Source organism: Ahaetulla prasina, chromosome 6 (assembly GCF_028640845.1).
Source record: "Ahaetulla prasina isolate Xishuangbanna chromosome 6, ASM2864084v1, whole genome shotgun sequence".
Classification (NCBI taxonomy): domain Eukaryota; kingdom Metazoa; phylum Chordata; class Lepidosauria; order Squamata; family Colubridae; genus Ahaetulla; species Ahaetulla prasina.
In genome coordinates, this window is record NC_080544.1 from 19,330,417 (window position 1) to 19,348,872 (window position 18,456).

Below are 18,456 nucleotides of genomic sequence, written 5' to 3' on the forward strand. Positions count from 1 at the left end.
GATGATTCAGTAGACTCCAGAAACCTTTACGCTCTGTTTTTTGCCTTTCAATTCTTCGATGGAATTGTGGGAGGGGGGATGAAGGAAAGAAGATTATAGATATAAATGTACAACCATGAAATGATGGATTGGGTAAAATAGAAAAGAAATCGAAAAGAAAGTATATATTATCAGAAGATTGGAGTTGCTCGGATACCAAACAAGGGAAATAATGTACAACAAGGAAGAAAGAAAGAAGAGAGGAATAGAAGGTAAGATAGAGGAGGTGAAGGAGGGAGAGGGATGGAAGGAAGGAGAAGGAGGGGAAGATAAGTTAGGGGATAAGAGTAGGAGAAAAGGTGAGAAAGGAGGGAAAGAGAAGAGGAGTGGGGGAGAGGAAAGGGAAGGAGCTTTGAGGAAGGAGAGGAGGAGGAAGAGAGTAGGAAAGGAGAAGGAGAAAGGGAAAAGAGAAGAAGGTTTGTTGTAAAACAAAGGGAAAGAAAGAATAGAAAAGCAACTCCAAAAGTAATTAAAAAGTTTTATTTTGTGCTTTATTTAGAGAGAATATGTATGATTATCTATGAATAAGAAAATGTACATTTATAATATGTGTATAAGAAAAATAAAAAATAAAAAACTTTAAGACAAAAAAAAATCTTCTTTATGCTGGCAGGTGTAAACACCGTAGAATGTTGTACCTTTACAGGATATCCGTTGTACTGCCAGACTGAGAAGTGTAGCATGCAAAGACTAGTGAAAAATTGTGCTATATTCTGCCAGTATTGTATTGTACTTCCCTTAGGTTGAAAAAAAACCCTTTGTCTCAATAAAGTCTGTCAACTTCTATTGAATAAAATCCTTTCAGCTTATTAAAAACTGTTAAGATAATTTGCTGCAAAGGGTAAAGAAAGAAATGGCAACAGTGAAGAGAATGTGCCAAATGTAATTATAGCTTCAAAACATCTGCAGTTTCACATTGGTGGCATCTTCTCTTATTGTTATAATCGGATTCAATATCACATGCATACCCATTCCCCTCTGTCACTAATGATACTATTAGCGACACAATCAAAAAGTAAAATGTTCAATTACTTGTGTATGCAACATTTAGAACATACAAATCTAAAATGCATTGCGAGATCATTGACTCATTTAAAAATGTAACCATTGGAAATATCCTTTATTCTAATTGGAAAGTATCTGAAATATTATCAGTGAAATGCGGATTAGTTGAATACAACCAGGCAAATACAAGTGCATCAAGATTATTTAAATGGGAAGCAAAGATACCTGAATGTATTTTAAAGATTAAAAAGAAACAATTAAGTAAGGTCATATCATCAAACATGGGGATGTGTAAAATATTTCAGCTAGGGAATATTATAGAGAAATGCAAAATATTCTATTAGAATATTTTATTCTATTATTTTATTCTATTCTATTCTAGAATATTCTTGGAATATCATAAACCACATCCTGTTCTGAAAGATTTCCTTTTAAAAACCTGCCAAAATATACAAGAGTTTTATTTTAGCTTAGTTACAAACCTAAACTGATTCTCTGAAAGGAACATGCAGATATACAAATGATTCTCCTAATCAATTATTAGCATCTAAGAATATATAGCCGTGATGGCGAACCTATGGCACGTGTGCCCAAAGTGGCATGTGAAGCCATATCACCCGACACGTGTCACCTTGCCTGTTTGTCTTCCGGGTTTCTGGCATGTGACAATCAACTTTCCTTCGTGCACGTGGCAGTGCCGAAAATCGGTGTGCACATGCGCGCCAGCCAGCTGACTGTTGGGTGCACGTGCACTCCAGAATCTGTAAGTTCAGCTTTTCCAGAGCGTAATCCCTTCATGCACACAGCAGTGCCAAGAACCAGCCTCAATTGCTTTTCATAGAACTGGTACTTGAATAGAACAGAATAGAACAGAACAGAACAGAAGAGAGTGGAGTGGAGTGGAGTGGAGTGGAGTGGAGTGGAGTAGAGTAGAGTAGAGTAGAGTAGAGTAGAGTAGAGTAGGATAGGATAGGATAGGATAGGATAGGATAGGATAGGATAGGATAGGATAGGATAGGATAGAATAGAATAGAATAGAATAGAATAGAATTTTTTATCCACCAAGTGTGATTGGACACACAAGGAATTTGTCTTGGTGTATATGCTCTCAGTGTATATAAAAGAAAAGATACCTTCATCAAGAATCATAAGGTACAACACTTAATGATAGTCATAGGGTACAAATAAGCAATCAGGAAACAATATCAATATAAATCGTAAGGATACAAGCAACAAGGTTACAGTCATATAGTTATAAGTGGGAGCAAATGTGTGATGGGAACGATGAGAAGTTTAACAGTAGTGCAGATTTAGTAAATAGTTTGACAGTGTTGAGGGAATTATTTGCTTAGCAGAGTGATGGCGTTTGGAAAAAAACTGTTCTTGTGTCTAGTTGTTCTGGTGTACAGTACTCTATAGCATCGTTTTGAGGGTAGGGGTTGAAACAGTTTATGTCCAGGATGTGAGGGGTCTGTAAATATTTTCACAGCCCTCTTTTTGACTCATGCAGTATACAGGTCCTCCATGGAAGGTAGGTTGGTAGACATTGTTTTTTCTGCAGTTCTAATTATCCTCTGAAGTCTGTGTCTGTCTTTTGGGTTGCAGAACCAAACCAGACAGTTATAGAGGTGCAGATGACAGACTCAATAATTGGAATGTTGATATAGCAAAAGTGAGTATAAAAACTTGAGTAAAGAATTAGTTGGGAATTAAATCTATCATTTGCTGTCCTGTGAAGGCAAAGTATAACAAAAGTTATACAGAACCTTAAAGGCTGACCATTTTTATTATCACATACAGTTTTCATGATTCCATTCACTTCTTCAAATGAATGGAACAAATTTGTATAAAGAAGATTTTAGAAGTAAATATCAGGGCGGTGATAAGGCTGTGAATAGGTATCAGTGTAAATTGTTGGATCATACTGAGGAGCAGCAAATAGTAACAATTAGACAGTAGATATAAATAAAGTGAGTGGTATGTACATTGTCTTGGTCAGATATTTTTCCCTCATAAAGAAAAATGTGACCCAAATGTGATGTCTCTCTGCAAATGATACAGGATTGATCTCTCTCTCACACACACACCAAAAAAGAAAAGAAAAGAAAAGAAATATGGAAGAAGAATGGATTTAACAAAATTCTACAAATTAATATGCTGACAAAAAACAAACTATTATCTTCCAAAAATTTAAAGAATGTATCATATCCTGGACATCAACTGTTTCAACTCCTACCCTCAAAATGACATTATAGAGCACTGCACACCAGAATAACTAGACACAAGAACAGTTTCTTCCCGAACGCCATCACTCTGCTAAACAATTAATTCCCTCAACACTGTCAAACTATTTACTAAATCTGCACTACTATTAATCTTCTCATTGTTTTTATCACCCATCTCCTTCCACTTATGACTGTATGACTGAAACTTTGTTGCTTGTATCCTTATGATTTATATTGATATTGATTGTTTCCTGATTCCTTATTTGTACCCTATGACTATCATTAAGTGTTGTACCTTAGGATTCTTGATGAATGTATCTTTTCTTTTATGTACTCGGAGAGCATATGCACCATGACAAATTCCTTGTGTGTCCACTCACACTTGGCCAATTAAAATTCTATTCTATTCTATTCTATTCTATTCTATTCTATTCTATTCTATTCCATTTCCATTCCATTCCATTCCATTCTATTCTATTCTATATACTGGAAAATCTACTGGTCCAAATAGGGAAGAAGGGATTACAGATTACAGAGAGTGGTGAGCACAGCACAAAACATCGTGGGCTGTTCCCTGATACTACTAGATGATATCACTAAGGCTCGCTGCTTTAGAAGAATGAGGAAAATCCTCAAGGATGACTCACACCCTGGTCAGCCCTTCTTCTTCTTTTAAATTATTTTTATTAAACATTTTTTAAAAACAAAAATAAACTTTGACAATTTTTTCTTTTCAACAGGCTCGCGTCAATAACGAATTTCTTACTTATACATTTTTTCTCCCTTATTCTAATGTATCTTTTACACCTATAAAATTTTACATAGACATATTTGTATACATATACTTCTAATATTAATTTATTTATTTGCATATATACATATAAATAAGCGAGTACACAATTTCCTTTCTTCAATTTTTGTTTCCTCCTATTTGTTCTTGTATTTCTACTCCTATTTCAACCACTATTTAGGAATAATTGTTTAGGAATTATTTAGGAATATTTCTTCCTCAGGAAGGAGATATAAAAGCATAGGTAGCCACACAAATGGGCTGAAGAACAGTTTTTATCCGTGGGCTGTCAGGCCTCTGAATGGAAAATAATTTTACAACAACGTAGTACAATTGACTTGCGGGGCCGGTGCGATGTGCAATAAATTCACATGGTGCAGTAGGATTGTGTGTTTGTTAATAGGATTCACTGGGCTGAGGATTTTGTTTTTCTTTTGTCTTTCACTGTGAGTTGTATTGTGTTGCAGGGTACACAAGGAGGCTCAGCCTATCTCATTATACACATGTTGTACCAGTGATGGGATTCAAATAATTTAACAACCAGTTCTCTGCCCTAATGACCAGCCAGGTAGGTGTGGCTTGGTGGTCATGTGACTGTGTGGGCGTGGTCAACTCAACATCACTCATGTCGATAGGAGCTTCGCCTTAGCTGTTACAATGTAATAAGGGTTAACCAGAGAGGCAGTTTCCGTAAAGATTAAGCTAGAAACACCACCAGAAAGTTTCCTTTCTGCTTTCCTTACAGGATTAGCCCTGTAAAGTGGAAAAAAATAAAATAAGTTTTCTTCCAACAACCAGTTCTCCAGACTGCTTAGAAAGTTAACAACCGATTCCCGAATAGGTGCGAACTGGCTGAATCCCACCACTGTGTTGTACTCTGAAAATAAAGGTTTGAATTGAATCGAACGTCGTTGGGAACAAAAAATATTGGGTATTTATGATTTTTTTAAGGGATAGAGGATTTGATGCCTTCAGTGATGACTTTGACAAGCCACTGCCAGTTAACAGTAAACAATGATGGATTGCATAAATACAGTGATTATGGCAAAGTAAGGTGGCTTGATCTATTACACAAATTCGGGAGGTCAAAATTTTGTTGCTTTAATAACTTAAAAATTAGAAATCTCATTTATATGGAAATATCCTCTTAACTTGCCACAGACATTCCAAAACGTCATTATTGTATTATTTTTATGCTGCTGTTTTATTTATTTATTTATTTATTTATTTATTAAATTTTTATACCGCCCTTCTCCCGAAGGACTCAGGGCGGTGTACAGCCAAAGATAAAACACAATACATATACAATTAAAACCAACAATTAAAACCTAGCAAATTTCAAAAGGCTGATAATTAAAAGTTTAAATTTAAAATTATAAAAAAATTTAAAAACCCAATAAAAACCCCAATTTAAGATTATTTAAGATATGCTAGAGTTGCATTTGCAATTTTTTTTATCGCTTTCCTTTATAAAATAACCTTAGAGTAGCTTAGAGAATGTTTTAAAATATGAGGCAAAAGGAAAGAGCAATTCAAGCAACTGAAATCATTTTCTTATAATACATCAACGATAAGTAATTAAGTGACATATGCGTAGTAAATCTTCATCATTTTATGGTGTTACTTGAACAATTCCTAGATTCCTGGGTCAAAATCAAATTTCCAAAGAATATTAGTCAGAGAAGCATGACAAATTATTTGTCCTGGTTCTTTGTGTTGTGGGAGGAGGAGGAGGAGGAAATTTTGATGTTGATCAATATCTACCTCTAGCTCTGAAGCTACAAACTATAGTTCATCATTAGTCATGTAGGTTACATGCTATTAAGAGCCCCTCTTTCCCACATGATTTTTTCAGCATTCAGAAAGTGTCTGTACAAAATATAAGGCATAAGTAGACAAAAACAGGAAGAGATGTTCAATCAGGTCCTGAGCTAAGTAGAGTTTTATTTATTTATTTATTTATTATTTATTTATTTATTAGATTTTTATACTGCCCTTCTCCCGAAGGACTCAGGGCGGTACACAGCCAAGTAAAAACAACAAACACGTAGACAAATTAAAAACATATTAAAAATCTGATTATAAAATGGCCAATTAAGATTTAAAACTAAAGTAAAACAATCCTAAACCCCCCTTAAAATTCCATCAAGCTAGCCCCGCACGGTGAAATAAGAAAGTCTTGAGCTTGCGTTTAAAGGACCGGAGGTCGGGGAGTTGATGCAACCCTGGAGGCAACTCATTCCATAGGGCTGGAGCCCCCACAGAGAAGGTCCTCCCCCTGGGGGCCGCCAGTCGGCATTGTTTGACCGACGGCACCCTGAGGAGGACCTCCCTATGGGAGCGCACAGGCCGATGGGAGGCTATAGGTGGCAGTAGGCGGTCCCATAAGTAACCCGGTCCTGTGCCATGGAGCGCTTTAAAGGTGATGACCAGCACCTTGAATTGCACCCGGAAGACCACCGGTAACCAGTGCAGGCTGCGCAGGAGCAGTATTATATGGGAGCATCGCGGTGCCCGTTCTATTAGCCGCGCAGCCGCATTCTGGACCAGTTGGAGCTTCCTGGTGCTCTTCAAGGGGAGCCCCATGTAGAGAGCATTGCAGTAGTCCAGGTGGGAAGTGACAAGGGCATAACTCCAAACCAGCACTTTGAATGGGCCCAGAAACCAACTGGAAGTTACAGAGGCAATGATGGGCCTCTATAATACACTCTTATGCATCGTACCATTTTCTTCTCTCCAGTTATCTTCAACACTTCAAAATTCTTGCTACACTGAGAAGATTCGCAAATTAAATCCTGCTGAACGCAAGTGAAATTTTCTTGAGTTCCATGTGTGCTGAGGTGGTTTTTATTCTTATATATTTCACTGAAATGACCAAAACACGATGTGGATTTCCACAGATTTCACTAAAATGAAGTAAAATAGCGGGCTTACCTGACTGATATTTAAACGGTCGAATTTACACAACAAAAGAGGGAAGAATTGACTATGGTGCCCACCACTGGGAGAAAGAGTGGGGCTTTAAAATTTTTGAAAAAAATCTATCTCAAATGAGATATTTTTTTAAATCAATCAGAAGGGGCCTTGGAGGTCTTCTAGTCCAAGCAGGAGACCTTACACAATTTCAGACAGGCCAATCATTTCTCAGCAACCTCCAGTAATGAAGTACCTACAACTACTGAAGGCAAGCTATTTTACTGGTTAATTGTCCTCATTGTTAGGAAGTTTCTCCTTAATTCCAGGTTGTGTCTCTCTTTGATTTGTTTCCGTCCATTGTTTCTTGTCCTTTCCTCTGGTGCTTTGAAAAATAAAATGGCCCCCTCTTCTTTGTGGCAGCCTCTCAAACACTGGAATGCTGCTATCATGTCACTTCCTACTCCTTTTCTCTAGACTAGCCATTCCCAATTCCTGCAACTGTTCTTCATATGTTTTTATCTCCAGGCCCTTAATGATCTTAATTGCTTTTCTTTGCACTTTTTCCAAAGTCTCAATTTTATTCTACTCAACTCTATTCCAAAACTGGATGCAGTATTCCAGATGTGGTCTTACTAAGAATTTATAAAATGGTACTAATACGTCACATGATTTTGATTCTATGCCTCTGTTTATACAACCAAAGATTGTATTAGTGTTTTTCGCTGCTGCCACACACTACTAGCTCATGTTTAAGTGATCATCCACTAGGACTCCAAGGTATGTATGTATGTATGTATGTATGTATGTATGTATCTATCTATCTATCTATCTATCTATCTATCTATCTATCTATCTATCTACCTACCTACCTACCTACCTACCTACCTACCTACCTACCTACTATATTTTTTGGAGCATAAGACGCACTGGAGTATAAGACTCACCTTATTCCCAGAGGTGAATTTTAGCAACAGGTTCCTTGGTTGTGAGCTCTGTGCCTTGCTTTTTCTTTGCTTTTTTTTTCTGCCTCTGAAACTTCTAGAACTCAGTTTCAGAAAAAAAAAATTATGCCTCTGAAAGCCTCCGAAGGAAAAAAGCCTCTGAAGCTCTGTTTCTGAGGCTTATTTTTCTGAAGCTCTGTTTGGAGGCTTTTTTTCTGAAGCTCTATTTGGGGGCTTCTTTTCTGAAGCTCTGTTTGAGGGCTTCTTTTCTGAAACTTCATTTCTGATGCTTTTTTCAGCCTCTGAAACCTCCGTTTGAGAAGCTGGGCGGGGCTACATTATAAAACGCACCCCGATTTTCACCCTCTTTTTTGGGGGAAAAAAAGGTGCATCTTATACTCCGAAAAATACAGTATCTATCTATCCTGCACAAATCCACACAAAGACACACATGCACATAAACAGGACTATAAACATGCATTAAACCAAGCACTTTATAAACTAAAATTGGTTCCTCACCTCCGAATATCTTACAAACTAAAGTTTAGCACATTTGTCTGGTACACAATACTCGTCAGCCCATTCCAACACTTGTCTATTTCCTTCTTTCCCATCACTGCAAAAAAATATTCATGTCAACTAGAGAAAAACAAAGTCAATGACCTTTCTTGACACATATTGGATGGCACAAACACTGAGCTGAAACAATAGTTTAAAAATAATTAGAAAAACAGCAATTAGTTTATTAGCAATATTGGTTATAACATCAGGATATCATGAAAAAGAGAAAACTGAAGGGTCAACGAGGTTATATGAACAAGATAGTTTTTCCTCTAATTACAGTAATAACTGAGAAGTAAATGGAACCATTACAACAAACTGTGGATGGGGGAAAAGGAAACATAGGTTTTGAAGTCTTCTACCTACAGCATTTGGCTTTTCTGTACTTTTCTATTATCTGTCCAGTCAGTCAGCTAGAGGTAAACTTTAAATTATTGTAGTTGCCATGTCAAGGACTAACTCAGTAATTGGAAACTCGTTCTTGAAAGCAATTGGATTTTTTAGTTACAAGTTGCTAGGTAGATTTTCCTACACTGAAACTATAAAAAGGCCTCTCTTATACTCCACGAGGGGGGAAATGAGTTATGCAGCCTGAATATCGCTTACAAACCAGTTAATAACATGGGTGCCCGGTAGGTTTCCAGCTCTTCTGTAAGCCATAGATGTAAACCAGAGGTGGGCTTCACATAATTTATAAAAATGTGAGCGTGTGCATGCCTTCTGCACGTGTGCGCAGCCTTCTGCACATGCACTTTGTTCATACATGTGCTTGCACGCATGCGTACAGCTTAAAAGTGCAGCTTAAATAGGACGGAATAGCGCTGGGGCAGGTGGGCGGGTGCGGGTCCACCCAAAGGTCACAACTACTGGTTCAACCGAATCGATACGAACCGACTGAATTCCACCCTGATGTAAACACTAAGATAAATACTAAAATAGGCTTTCAAAAATGGGGGTGAAATATTAAAATCTGTTCTGCGTCCATGGCTACTATGTTTTAGCTTTGTATTGAGTTCCTCCAGCAATGGTTCGAGCATGATTTTCTAGAGAGAGAGAGGGATATCAATTTTCGCCCAAATTTCTGCCACTGCTCAGCAAGCAAAGGGTGCACTCAGCCCTCCTTAAATTATGGCCACAACTGAGCCCAACATTTCTGTTGCTAAGCGAGACAGCTGTTAGGTGAGATTTGCTCTATTTTACAATCTTTCTGTTGTGCCTCGCCCACCCCCCTCTCTGCAGCTGAGCCCCTCTCATCTCCTGTTATCTCAGCCAGGGACTGATAATGCAGATGAATGGCCTGGCATGCCTCCAGCCCCCAGTCCTGGCACCATGCCCGGACAGACTGAGCAAATAAACCCCTCCCCCACAGCATGTGAGCATGAGGAGCATGAAGCCAGTCACGAGCTGGAATTGCCGGCAGCTGGAGGGTGGACGGATCCACGCTTCTGGAAAATGGAGAGGCGACGTCAGCAAAAGGAAGGGAGGGGCAGGCCTGTATAAGTGCTGAGTCATGGAGCCACACCCCATGGCCTATATAAAGGATCTGCTTTCTGGCATTCTTTGAGTCAGGCAAAGTCTAATTTGGATTGCTGAAGTCACACCTTGGACTCCTGCCTGCCCTGAGAACTCTGACAGAACTTTGGCAAAGCTGCAGAGGCTTTGTGGCCACGCTTGATACAGACTTCCATGACCTGGCCGTCAGAGGAGGAGTGGGACACGACACTTTCTTTCCAGAGTTGTTAAGTGAATCGTTGCAGTTGTCAAGTTAGCAACATGGTTGTGTTAATCTGGCTCCCCCATTGGCATTGCTTGTCAGAAGGCTTGTCACAAAAGGGGAATCACATGACCTGGGGACACGGCAACCATTATAAACGTGAGCCGGTTGCCAAGCGTCTGAATTTTGGTCACATGACTATGGAGATGCTGCAATAGTCATAAGTGTAAAAAACGGTCATAAGTTAATTTTTTTTTTCAGTGCCCTTGTAACTTTGAATGGTCACTAAATCAACTGTTGTAAATCGAGGACTACCTGTATTGGAAAAGGAAAGATGTGCTTGGAGGTTCTGACACCAACCAACATTTGGGCTTTGCACACTCTCAAGTTAATTATAGGGATCCAAAACTTTTTTATTCAATTGGTATGGAACGTAATATTCCTGCTCAACTATATCTGCATGAGATTTGGAAAAAGACTTTTTTCTTAAATTTATACAAAATGTCTTCTTAGAACATGGAACATAGATTCTAGGGCTGGAAGGGACCTCAGAGGTTATCTAGTCCAAACCCCCAGCTTAAGAGAGGAGACCTTATGCCATGCTGGTCAAAATGGTTGTCCAGTGTTAGTTTTGAAAACGTCCAGTGATGGAGCGCTCACAACTCTGGTTATGCCCTATCTTTGCATTGGGGGCAGTGGGGTGTAACCAAGGTGAGGTAAGCAGGTGGACAATCCTGGAATGGGACAAAGCCCCCATCACCTGATAATGTTAAGTAAGTATTTGATCTGTTCATGAAGAAGCTTGTTCACAACCTTCTACTTCTGTTTATCAGTCCAGATAATCCAGACTCCACGAGGAAACTAGAACCAGGCTTTATTGAGATAGGATGTATTAATAAAATATTTGTCAACTCGCAAAGCATCCCTGGCCTGCTCTCAAGTTCCCATAGGCAGGAGGGGGAGGGGAACTGATGGAGCAGCACAGCAGTCACAACCAGAAGCACATTCCACACATATCTTTCTCAAGGCTTTATCCCAGATTACTTGGAACAGCCAAAAGGGTGTGATCTCTACAGCCCGGGAAAGTGCTCTGTTGGAGAATGTGATTTATGACACACCCTGGGAGGAGGGGGGAAACAGGGTCATAATTGGGCCATAAATTACATGGGGCAGAGCTGCCTTGCTGTCACGGTTCTGACCTAATGAAATCATGAGTCTCAGAGCCAAGCTACAAAAGAAATCCAGTTATTTATTAGGAGCAACATGTCGTACCCAAGTGAAGCTAGCTCTGCCCCACGTAATTTACGGCCCAATTATGACCCTGTTTCCCCCCTCCTCCCAGGGTGTGTCATAAATCACATTCTCCAATGGATCACTTTTGCAGGCTGTAGATATATAGCCAGTTATATAGCCAGGAGCTTTGTGGACAATACGCTGAATGTGGATCCAGATCCATGTGGCATCAAACATGATACTCCACTTTTCTGAAGCCTGTCTGATGTATCTTATTCATCTCTGATTCTATATGAAGGATTGCCAAGAAGAAGAAAAATCTTAAACAAAACCTTGCTCATTTTTATTCAAAGTGTCTGCTGTCTTTTGTCACCACTCTGTGATCTAGGAAGCAAAAAAAAAAATCATCTATCCACATTGACTGAGTGTATACTGTATACTTTAAAAAAAGAATAATAGGTAACTTTAGGTTATATTTTATCTCATTTGGAGATAAAGTAGCATCTTGGGAAAGGCTGAGTTAACAGTTAGGGGCATTCGTTTGAAAACCTGGAGCTATTCCCAGGAAGAATTCCTCTGAGAATAAAAGGAACACTGCCAAGTTTGGTAAGTGTAAAATTTTGCCCTGTGCCAGATAAAACAAGAAGAATTTCACTAAACTGCAGCAGGATTATGACAATGCTGGTGACCTCGGTGTTTACATGACGCCAATGGAGCATGTGTTTCACAACTAGTGTTCTTTTCCTAGCTGATAAAGAGATTCAGCGGGAAATATAGATGCTCAGAATAATGGTTGCTAATATAGGGGATCGAATCTCAACAATATAATAACTGACATTCATGAATCTTCCTGGATTTGCTTAAGCGGTATTACAATTAACAGAAAAAAAATATATCACTGTTTATGCCTTTTACAAAGCAAAGCAATAAACTGATAGAACTGTATAATATACTGATTACAGATTAACAGAGTTGAACCTTGTAGGTCATCTAATCCAACTCCCTGCCCAAGCAGGAGACCCAACACCATTTCTGACAAAATGGCAGTCCAGTCTCTCCTTGAAAACTTCCAGTGATGAAGCTCCCAGAACTTCCGAAGGCAACTTCTGTTTCATTGGTTGATTGTTCTCACTGTCAGAAAATTTCTCCTTATTTCTAGGTTGACTCTCTCCTTGTTCAGTCTCCATCCATTATTCCTTGTCTGGCCTTTGGGTGCCTTGGAAAATAGTTTGACTCCCTCCTCTCTGTGGCAGCACCTCAAGTACTGGAAGACTGCCATCATGTCTCCCCTGGTCCTTCTCTTCATCAGACTAGCTATGCCCAGTTCCTGTAACCATTCATTGTATGTTTTAGTCTCCAGTCCCCTAATCTTCCTGGTTGCTCTTCTCTGTACTTTTTCTAGAATCTCAACATCTTTTTTAGATTTTTTTAAATATTTATATTTATTATTAAATTAATATATGTGTTAATTTATACTATAAATTCATGTTTCTCAGCCTTGGTTATTTTAAGATGGGTGGACTTCAACTCCTAGAATTCTCCAAGCTGGCTTCACACATGTTCAAGTAGCCGAGAGACAGTTCTATAAATGATTCGCAGTCACTCTCTTGACATTTGGATATCCACCAAACCCTCCCACCTCATAGACATCCTGGCTGAGGTCATTTATATTTCTACATTGAAACCTTTAGCAGGTCATTGCTGATCACCAATCATCTAAATTAATTTTTAGTAATTATATGATCATTATTATATTGTATTGTATTGTATTGTATTTATATTATATTATATTATATTATATTATATTATATTATATTATATTATATTATATTATATTATATTATATTATATTATATTATATTATATTATTATATTATATTATATTATTATATTATATTATAAATATTATATAGTCAAGGCTATGGTTTTCCCAGTTGCAATGTATGGCTGTGAAAGTTGGACCATAAGGCCGAGCGTCAAAGAATTGAGGCCTTTGAACTCTGGTGCTGGAGAAGACTCCTGCGAGTCCCTTGGACTGCAAGGCGAACAAACAAGTCAGTCCTAGAGGAGATCAACCTTGACTGCTCTTTAGAAGGCCAGATCCTGAAGATGAAACTCAAATACTTTGGCCACCTAATGAGAAGGAAGGACTCACTGGAGAAGTGCCTAATGCTGGGAAAGATTGAGGGCAAAAGAAGAAGGGGACGACAGAGAACAAGGTGGCTGGATGGAGTCACTGAATAGAATAGAATAGAATAGAATAGAATAGAATAGAATAGAATAGAATAGAATTTTTATTGGCCAAGTGTGATTGGACACACAAGGAATTTGTCTTGGTGCATATGCAGTAGGCGTGAGCTTAAATGGACTTCAGAGGATGGTAGAGGATAGGAAAGCCTGGAGAAACGTTGTCCATGGGGTTGCGATGGGTCGGACATGACTTCGCAATTAACAACAAATTATATGATCTCTAACTTCATATGACATAAGTGCATATTATTGCTGCAGTCCATTATGAGTATAATTGATTTGGAATGTAGCTAGAAGTTTAGAATGCAAAGATCCCTTACTGTTTTTATTGTAACACATTTTTTTCCCCTTCTATAGTAAGGGACCAGGTAATCAAAATTCTGGCTTCTTTTCTATGCACATTTTTAAAAAACTTTTCTCTGCAAAAGCTCTTGCAAACTTTTTGAATGTTTTAAAAATGTAAAATTTTTAAAGCTAGTATCAAAGCAAAAAAATGTCACCCAAACAGGTCCAAATACTTCCGAAGACAATAGCATGGAAATCAGCTCCAATGTGAGCTATTATGAATTCACTAATGATCTTATGGCAGTTAGCACAATCTCTTTCTCGTCTGCCTGCCTGCCTGCCTCCCTCCCTCCCTCCCTCTCTCTCTCTCTCTCTCTCCATCCACCCCTCTATCTATCTATCTATCTATCTATACATCCACCCCTCTATCTATCTATCTATTTATCATCTATTCATACGGCTGCCCAATGCATAGTGCAACATCTGACAAAAATCATATCAGGTCTGAGGCCATTCGCTTATGTACCCAAAGAAACCCCCTATGGCAGGGGTCTGCAAACATGGCTCTTTTAAGACTTGTGGACTTCAACTCCCAGAGTTCCTCAGCCAGCTTTGCTGGCTGAGGAACTCTGGGAGTTGAAGTCCACAAGTCTTAAAAGAACCAAGTTTGCAGACCCCTGCCCTATGGTAATAGCCTGATATAATGAGATGGTTGTATGGTTCATTGATGTTCTGTTTGTAATAATTTTGATTATAAATATTATCTATATGTGCAAGGTACTACTTCCCTTCAGCTGCAGTTCAGAATAAACAACAGCAATAAAGTCTACTTTTCATTTTTCGCCCCCTGACGTTGGATCCTTTGCAATATTATCCACAAACAGAGTGATTCATCACCTCCCCAACATTCCCTTTCATGTGATGGAAAAGAAAAAAAGATCAAAACATCTTTCAGAAGTTTAATGAAATAGTCACCCTACGGCTATCATCAGCACATTTCCACTTGTTTCATTATAGGCAGCTCTGGATTTCCTTTCTGATTCAGATCTCCACCATCATAGCTAAGCCAATCCTGAAAAATTACAGAACTTCACATTTGGAAGATGCTTGGGTTCAGAGTGAAAAAGCATCCTTCCAAATGAAATAAGAGGAACCAATGAAGAAAAACACTTCAGATGCCTATGTCAACTTGCAAAGCATCCCTGGCCTGCTCTTGAGTTGCCATAGGTCAGGGGGGATGGGGAACCAGCGAAACTGCACAGCAGCCAAAGACAGATGCACATTCTATGCTTATCTCTCTCAAGGCTGTATCCTAGGGTTACCTGCAGCAGCCGGAGGGGAGTGACTTCTACAACCCGCAAAATTGCTCCATAGGTGAATGTGATTGATGACACACCCTGTGGGGGGGAGGAAACAGGGCCATAATTGGAATGTAAATTACATAGCATCAGAGATGGCTTCACTTGGAAACGTGCCAACATGAAGCTCCTAATAAATAATTGGATTTCTTTTGAAGTTTGGCTCGAGACTGTGATTTAATTGGGGCATCCGTTGGAACCCTGAAAGCTTATGTCTAGACAAGGACTATCAACTTTATTAAATTTGCTTCGTATTGCATAGATTCTATAAGATCTTATTTTCTCATGTTAATATAAACAAGAATGTTTTACAGATACCAAAACTGATGATGTTTCTAGAGGGGGATGAAAATAAGGAAATGAGATGAAGTTTTAGAGACAAAAACTGTGTGGCCATGTAGCAATATACTTGTATATTATTACTCCTGAGATTAAAAAAATATATTAAGGTATAATAGACATTTTCCCTTATAAATAGTAGTTCTATTTTTCTTCTGAAGTTAGTTATCTAGAAATGAACTTACAAACTTAAAGGAGGATGTATTTCATTTAGGGCTTTCAAATGCAACTGTGCTGAGCTGAGAAAATGCTTTGACCATTTCTCAGAGGCAGAATGCAAGTGGCACAGTGGTGAAATCCAATTTTTTTTTTTTACTACTGGTTCTATGGGCGTGGCTTGGTGGGTATGGCAGGGGAAGGATACTGCAAAATCTCCATTCTCACCCCACTCCAGGGGAAGAATACTGCAAAATCTCCATTCCCACCCCATTCCAGGGGAAGAATACTGCAAAATCTCCATTCCCACCCCACTCCAGGGGAAGGATACTGCAAACTCTCCATTCCCATCCCACTCCAGGGGAAGGATACTGCAAGAGGTGGTATTTGCCGGTTCTCCGAATAACTCAAAATTTCCGCTAGCGGTTCTCCAAACGGCTCAAAATTTCCGCTACCGGTTCTCCAGAACCTGCTGGATTTCACCCCTTGAATTGTATTAAGTATTAAGAAAATAATATTCCACAAAAAGAAAATCCTTATTTCTATCACTTTACAATAGGACACATAAGTAAACAAATAGTTCCCAGTGTATATTATTTAATTAAATATGTGAGTGAGAATCACTTCAGAAAGTAGTATTAATTGTGAATTTATACTTTCGGATCATTGATTGCATTCGACTGATAAAACTGGATTCCACCATTCTGTCCATTTTACAGTCCTGCCCTAAGGCACCTTTTCAATAGTTTGTGCATTTTGGAACACTCTGACTAATACGGAGATGCTAAAAATGATTACAGTGCAATTGTACAAATTCAGCACTCGGATCAGGGAGCACAGTGAATGTAGGCAATAACTTACCTAACAAAATGTGGAGTGTGAAAACTTTGTTATAAGACGGTATATAAAAGTTCAAGACATTCCTGAACGTATCTAGAAGGCCAATTTAATACAATGAAGATGCACCTCATAACTGCAGTTTTGATAGGCATTAGCAAAAGTTATTTAGATTTTTTTTTTTAAAGAAGCTAGAGAACAATGGTAAAAGCTTGTACTGTGACGGCTGTAGGAGACTGAAATTCTGTTGCTGAAAGCTGCATAGATCAAGTGAAAGAAAAAGTGACGCACATCTCGGTCCACGGTTTTCAACTTGCCTTTCGGATTCATAAACTAGAAAGTTTGATGGGGAGCAGCAGAGTCCAAGACGAAAACAGACCTAATTGCCTAATTATGAGCACTTTCCTCTGCATGGGAAATAAATTGCATGTCGTATAAAATTTGAGAAATATGTCCCGTGTATGAACTGTGCACAATTTGTAAAACGTGCTTTTGTTAAGATAACAATGAGAGGTTTGGAGATTTGAAAACTTGATTCATGTATATGCCAAGAAAATTTACTATCTCCTCAACGTCTCCTTTTAAGCAGAAGACAAATGACTCCTATTTAAGGCTTGGGATAGCAATTAAAAATGATAGTCAGTTCAGTGCTTAAAGTGGCTGCTATCTCATTTTACCTAATATTAGGGCCAAGATTGAGTTATTTGGAGTTTAAATCAGCCTTAATGGATTGGATCATATACAGTGGTGGGATTCAGCCAGTTCGCACCACTTCGGGAGAACCGGTTAACTTTCTGAGCAGTTTGGCAAATTGGTTGTTGGAAGAAATCATTAGGGCAGAGAACCAGTTGTTAAATTACTTGAATCCCACCACTGATCATATATAGTCCTTTGGAAAAACATTGGCTTTCATCTGGTCCAGGTAAGTGATCTGAATTAAGAAATACATATCTGATTTCTTTTATCAGAGTTCAAACGTATTTTGAAAATGCAAATCATCTGCAAGTGTAGGAAGTTATCACCCATCCCTCCCCTAGAAAAATGAAATATTTTAGGAAATAGTAAAAGGGCAGAATATTTCCCCTAAAAGGGAGGCAGAAACTCAGCCCCCCCCCTTGTTAATGGGCCATTAAGGCCTGAGCCAGTCCATTCTATGTAACAAAGATCTACCTCCTTCAGGCAGAGCCATTTTTTTAAATTTATTTTTTATTTGAATTTATATCCCGCCCTTCTCCGAAGACTCAGTGCGGCTTACACTGTGTTAAGCAATAGTCTTCATCCATTTGTATATTATATACAAAGTCAGCTTTTATTGCCCCCAACAATCTAGGTCCTCATTTTACCTACCTTATAAAGGATGGAAGGCTGAGTCAACTTTGGGCCTGGTGGAACTCGAACTTGCAGTAATTGTAAGCAGCTGTATTAATAACAGACAGACTTAGTCTGCTGAGCCACCAGAGGCCATTTAGTTGCCCTTCGTTGAATCACCCAACAAGATTCAACCAAATTTAGCACTCAGACAACCTGCAAAGCTAGCCATGACCTCTGACAGCAACCAGTCAGGATACTCTTCCTGTGCTTCAGGAAATTCAAAGCCAGAGAGGGTATAAAACAGTAGTGAAATCCAAAATTTCTACTACCGGTTCTGTGGGCGTGGTGTGGCTTGGTGGGCGGGGCTTGGTGGGAGGGGCTTGGTGGGCGGGGCAGGGGAAGGATACTGCAAAATCTCCATTTCCACCCCACTCCAGGGGAAGGATACTGCAAAATCTCCATTCCCTCCTCACTCCTGGGAGAAGGATATTGCAAA

At 38.9% G+C, this 18,456-nt stretch overlaps 1 protein-coding gene across 1 annotated transcript in view; it reads right to left on the reverse strand.

Annotated features, from left to right (window-relative positions):
* CTNNA3 (catenin alpha 3) overlaps positions 1 to 18,456 on the reverse strand; it is a 1,121,082-nt gene that overhangs the window by 457,903 nt on the left and 644,723 nt on the right. The gene's annotated exons all lie outside the window — the stretch shown is intronic.